General features: G+C 41.1%; 1 pseudogene; it reads left to right on the forward strand.

Moving 5' to 3' along the window:
- The first annotated feature begins 1041 nt into the window (after nucleotides 1–1041).
- On the forward strand, nucleotides 1042–4228 carry LOC123129245 (homeobox-leucine zipper protein TF1-like; annotated as a pseudogene).
- Nucleotides 4229–6796: the final 2568 nt, after the last annotated feature.

The raw sequence follows: 6796 nt of genomic DNA on the forward strand, positions 1-6796 counted from the left end.
TGCTACTCCAAAGATTAGTATCATATTTTATTGTTGGAAGAAATTTATGAGAACATTATAGTTTGTATTTCCTAGGAGAAATTGAAATAGATCTTGCACGTGGCTTTTATTTGGCTATTCGTTAGGAAATATTGAAATATATCATGGAATTCATCCATCTAGTTTTAGATAAGTGCGACCTTACTTGATTGATAGACTGTTGTTGTTTCTTTATATTGACTCCAACATGTTTCTCCTAGATCTGCTTATATAGAGGTATTCCCTCCGAGTTCTTAGGCCAGTCTCTCAATAGAATCTTGTACCAATATCAATTTTATCAAAAACTATGGATTCAATCTAATCAACATAATCCTTCTTTACATTCTCAAAATCCACAACTCTATTGCTTAATTGTGTGAGGCTTTCCAATTTCAATAGCTCACATGCACATACATTAGTAGAGAGACCCGGAGTAGACCTTGTGGACAGAACAACTAACTGAGGCCAGATGCCAGTGTGGCCACGAGACATTATTACCAGTGGGGTTGCGAAGTGAAACTGACCAAAATATTAAATAGACTTGAGCCTAGGAAAATAAAATATGAGGGAGTAGCTTTTCATTGTTAGAGTTATAACTCATTCTTCCCAATAAATTACCATTGGATTTTCAGGCACTTTTTTTCAAGAACCGCTGTTGTAAGTCGTTGATTCTATGTTCATAATAGGACCTACAAGCATCGGAAATTCATTTTGAAAACTAACACATGTGATCCTTTATCTAGAAGGGCCTCTTCTATGGAACATGTACCACCTAGTGTATCACATAATTTGTTTCCATGTTTGTATCCTTTTTGTACAAACACATAGAACAAGGGATAGGCAACTCTATGTCCCAACTGGTTAGTATAGAAATGCAACAATTGGGTTATAGAACTTTGTTTTAACATGAACAAAACATTATTTTAAGTGTCTTGGGGGTATAATAACAAAATTAACTTGTGGAGTAACTTGTTTACTTTTGAAGCTATTAGTATTTTGAAACCAGTGAAAATCTAAAAACGGATGTACCATTTTGAATATCAGAATGACAGGTCACATGCAAGGAACCGTCGAGCACGTGATGTTGAATTTGGAATATCAAATAGCAACAGAAGCACACTTGGGGGGAACTCCTCTGATGACCAACATGGCATTGAGACCCCACAAACAAAGAAGAAGTACCTACAGAGGCTCACTGGTCATCAGAGCTACATACTTGAAGGGTCCGGTTCCTACTATAGAACATGGTTAATTTCAAGTTATAATTTTATATTCCCTCAGATTCATATTAATTAGCACTGATTTAGTACAAAGTTGTACTAAATTAGTGACAATTAGGTTGGATCGGAGGGAGTATTATGTGTATTTTAATTATCACCAATGGCTGCTTTATACTCAATAGTATTTAGTTGAAATGCCATATAACATACTTGTATACTATCAATAAACAATGAAAAAGGAAACAATTTACAAGACTCAACTATATGTAGTTAGTTTTAAGAACTTACAGTGTCTACCCAATTTTCATTTTCTCCACTGAATGAACATTTTTTTCGGCATATGTGAACACCCTGATGAGAATCAAAGGAGGAGGTTGAGTGAGTCAACGGGCCTTGCAATGGAACAAGTCAAGTGTTGGTTCCAGAACAAGAGAACACAAGTGAAGGTCTGGTTTAAAATAGTTTTACATGTAAAATCTCAATGATATAGTTGGTCATCATTTAGATCACTATTAAGTATGCATCCATCAGATAGTACTAAGTTGTGATATCTTCACTTCTTATTTACAAACTAAATATATATGTAGCATCATAGGATCTAAAATAGAAAGGTGCATTATAAATTTATTAATCACTCTTTGTACTTGTACCTTGGCACAAACTTCAGCATCTGACCGAAAAAGAGGAGAGCTATGGACTAAAAGTGCAGAATGAAATGTTGAGGGATGAAAACAAGAGTCCTAAGATGGCACACTGGAATGCACTTTGCCTCACTTGCATCGATTTACCAACAGAAAATCATCACTCTAGAGAGATGCGATTGCTAACGGAGCAAAATGAGTGGTTAAAGCAAGAGGTGCGTCAGAAAAACAAGCCCTTCTAGCATTTTCAATTAAGTTTGAAGCAAACACAAATTTTTCTCGCAAATTATGGCCCAACTTTGATATCTTTATGCAATTATAATAATTAAGTTACCAAGTATTATAAAAGGTTGTATCCCAACTTAATTTTTTATCCTTTTTAAAAAATTTCCTCAAATTACTAATGTTGTATTCTTTGGTTGGCAGATTTTGCGGTTGCATGGTGAAAAAGATGCAAGATCAAACCATTATGCCCAAGTTAACCCATACGCAAAAACTGTTGTTGCGTTACAAAATGACATAGATATGATTACTGAACTAGTTCAGAAAGCGTTGCATGAGTTTGTCATTTTGTCTAACGTCAATAGCCCTCTATGGTTGTCTGTCGCTGTCCTTGATGGATCCTTTGAAATATTGAACAAGATGAAATATGCTAAAAAATTTGGTGGAGACAATAGTGCTAGTATAATTGGATTCAAGATCGAGGCTACTCGTGCTAATGCTATTGTCATGATGGACGCCAAAAATATTGTGGATTATCTCATGGATACTGTAAGTTGCATATAAACTATAACAAACATTTTTGTGAGGGAAAAACAACATAAAGTTTTTTCCTTGTCAACGATGCTATCTCATGTCACACGCAAGCTGATTTCAGTCTTAAATAATTGCAGGAGTGTTGTGTGTCATTATGTCCTGGAATTCTATATAGTGCAAAAACCACTAAGGTCTACAAGTGGCCGACTAATGCAGACTACAATGGGGCCATGCATGTATTTGGTATGTATGCTTTATTTCTTTATGTATTAAGAAAAATATGGTTTTTCATGATTGCAAATATATCATACAAAAACAATACCAAATATATTGTTGGCAAAACATGCATATCAAGAAATTAGTTTGTCCCATTACTCATTGGTTTCCTTCTTTATGGTTGCTTGAAAGCAACAGATGACAACTGAGACGATGTTCCCATCATCTCTAGTACCATCTAGGAAATGCACATTCGTCAGGTACTGTAGGGTGATACAAAATGACAAAGTGGCAATTGTTGATGTGTCTTTGGACGATGTTCACGGTACCTTCTCCAACTGCCGCAAAATGCCATCAGGAGTACTAATTGAAACCATGGGTCCCAACACCTGCAAGGTATGGTAAAAGTACCAGATAGTAATGAACTTCTACCATCTATGGTGTCGACACCTTACCCAATATATGATTTTCTCGTAAATATTTTTGGTAGATCACTGCTATAGAACATGTTCAAGTAGAAGATATGGGTATCAATGAGCTCTACCAGCCATGTATTAGTGGGCTCATGTTCGGAGCTAGGCGTACTGTGACGAGCATCGCACGACAGTGTGCACGTATGAGAGAACTCTGCTATGTCACCAAAAGAGTTCTAAGCGGTAATTGCAACCTAAAACTATTCAATTTCTTAAACTCTGAAAACATATCTTTAGAAACAAGATTTTCTTCATTTGTTTGTTTCAGCCAACTCAAAGGGGAGGGAGACCCTCATGAAGCTAGCAGATGACCTGCTCATGAGTTATACTAGCAACATCACTACCATCCCCGAGGATGCATGGACCATTATGTGTAGCGTTGGTACAGATGATTATATCAAGATAGCATATAAGAGGAATATCAACAATAGAAACACTGCCATTGTGTTTGTGAGTGCGTCATTCCATCTACCAATGCCACTTATGGTAACATTTGATCTGCTCAAGAACAACTTGCTGTGCCCAAAGGTATGCACGCCTAGCGCTCCAATAACACTGTGGGCACATAAAAATCACTTATCTCCAAGGCTAGTCATGTACTCATGTCATGTGTTATTCACATAGTGGGATGTGCTAGTTAATGGTGGTGTGGTGGGAGAGGAAGTCCAAGTTTCCAGAGGCATACAACCTGGCGATGCCATCTCCTTACTTCATGTCAAGGTACCAAATACATCTAGTTTCAATTCCAAGATTCCTCACTTTCCCATATAAATCTTGCATATCACTCAATTGACCCAAGTATATATCTATGACTAATCAGCCCGTCACACAAATCAAGGAGAACATCATGATCCTCTAGAATAGCTGCTACGATGTGTCAGGCTCGTTCTATTGGGGAACGTAGCAGAAATTCAAAATTTTCTACGCATCACCAAGATCAATCTATGGAGTAATCTAGCAACGAAGGGAAGGAGAGTGCATCTACATACCCTTGTAGACCGCTAAGCGGAAGCATTCAAGTGAACGGGGTTGATGGAGTCGTACTCGTCGTGATCCAAATCACCGATGATCCTAGTGCCGAACGGACGGCACCTCCGTGTTCAACACACGTACAACCCGGTGACGTCTCCTACGCCTTGATCCAGCAAGGGGAGAAGGAGAGGTTGGGAAGACTCCATCCAGCAGCAGCACGATGGCGTGGTGGTGGTGGAGGAGCGCGAGACTCCAGCAGGGCTTCGCCAAGCACTACGAGAGACGAGGAGGGAGAGGGGTAGGGCTGCGCCAACAGGGAGAGCAAATCGTGTGTTGGGCAGCCCCCATACCTCAAGTATATATAGGGGAGGGGAGGGGCTGCGCCCCCACCTAGGGTTCCCTCCCTAGGGGTGGCGGCAGCCCCTAGATCCCATCTGGGAGGCGGCCACAAGGGGGAGAGGGGGAGGCGCACCTAGGGTGGGCCTTAGGGCCCATCTGCCCTAGGGTTTGCCCCCTTTCCCTCTTGGAGGCGCCTTGGGCCTTGGTGGGAGGCGCCCCAGCCCACCTAGGGGCTGGTCCCTTCCCACTATTGGCCCATCTAGGCCTCCGGGGCTGGTGGCCCCACCTGGTGGACCCCCGGACCCCTCCGGTGGTCCCAGTACACTACCGGTGATGCCCGGAACACTTCCGGTGGCCAAAACCATACTTCCTATATATCAATCTTTACCTCCGGACCATTCCGGAACTCCTCGTGACGTCCGGGATCTCATCCGGGACTCCAAACAACATTCGTTAACCACGTACATACTTTCCCTATAACCCTAGCGTCATCGAACCTTAAGTGTGTAGACCCTACGGGTTCGGGAACCATGCAGACATGACCGAGACGTTCTCCGGTCAATAACCAACAGCGGGATCTGGATACCCATGTTGGCTCCCACATGCTCCACGATGATCTCATCGGATGAACCACGATGTGAAGGACTTAATCAGTCCCGTATACAATTCCCTTTGTCTATCGGTACGATACTTGCCCAAGATTCGATCGTCGGTATCCCGATACCTTGTTCAATCTCGTTACCGGCAAGTCTCTTTACTCGTTCCGTAACACATCATCCCGTGATCAACTCCTTGATCACATTGTGCACATTATGATGATGTCCTACCGAGTGGGCCCAGAGATACCTCTCCGTTTACACGGAGTGACAAATCCCAGTCTCGATTCGTGCCAACCCAACAAACACTTTTGGAGATACCTGTAGTGTACCTTTATAGCCACCCAGTTACGTTGTGACGTTTGGCACACCCAAAGCACTCCTACGGTATCCGGGAGTTGCACAATCTCATGGTCTAAGGAAATGATACTTGACATTAGAAAAGCTTTAGCATACGAACTACATGATCTTGTGCTAGGCTTAGGATTGGGTCTTGTCCATCAAATCATTCTCCTAATGATGTGATCCCGTTATCAACGACATCCAATGTCCATGGTCAGGAAACCGTAACCATCTATTGATCAATGAGCTAGTCAACTAGAGGCTTACTAGGGACATGGTGTTGTCTATGTATCCACACATGTATCTGAGTTTCCTATCAATACAATTCTAGCATGGATAATAAACGATTATCATGAACAAGGAAATATAATAATAACCAATTTATTATTGCCTCTAGGGCATATTTCCAACAGTCTCCCACTTGCACTAGAGTCAATAATCCAGTTCACATCGATATGTGATTAACACTCAAGGTCACATCCCCATGTGACTAATACCCAAAGAGTTCTGGGTTTGATCATGTTATGCTTGTGAGAGAGGTTTCAGTCAATGGGTCCGCAACATTCAGATCCGTATGTACTTTGCAAATTTCTATGTCATCTTGTAGATGCAACTACTATGCTACATTTGGAGCCATTTCAAATAACTGTTCTACTTGGAGCTATTCTAAATTGTTGCTCCATTATACGTATCCGGTATCTCTACTCAGAGCTATCCGGATAGGTGTTTAAGCTTGCATCGACGTAACTCTTTATGTCGAACTCTTTATTACCTCCATAACCGAGAAACATATCCTTATTCCTCTAAGGATAATTTAGACCGCTATCTGGTGATCTACTCCTAGATTATCTTTGTACCCTCTTGCCACATATGTGGCAAGGCACACATCAGGTGCGGTACTCAGCATGGCACACCGTATAGAGCCTATGACAAAAGCATAGGGGACGACCTTCGTCCTTCCTCTTTCTTCTGCCATGGTCGTGCTTTAAGTCTTAACTTCATACCTTACAACTCAGGCAAGAACTCCTTCTTTGACTGATCCATCTTGAACACCTTCAAGATCATGTCAAGGTATGTGCTCATTTGAAAGTACCATTAACGTTTTGATCTATCCTTATAGATCTTGATGCTCAATGTTCAAGTAGCTTAATCCAGGCTTTCCATTGAAAAACACTTTCCAAATAACCCTATATGCTTTCCAGAAATTCTACGTCATTTCTGAT

Source organism: Triticum aestivum, chromosome 6A (assembly GCF_018294505.1).
Source record: "Triticum aestivum cultivar Chinese Spring chromosome 6A, IWGSC CS RefSeq v2.1, whole genome shotgun sequence".
In the NCBI taxonomy this organism is placed as follows: domain Eukaryota; kingdom Viridiplantae; phylum Streptophyta; class Magnoliopsida; order Poales; family Poaceae; genus Triticum; species Triticum aestivum.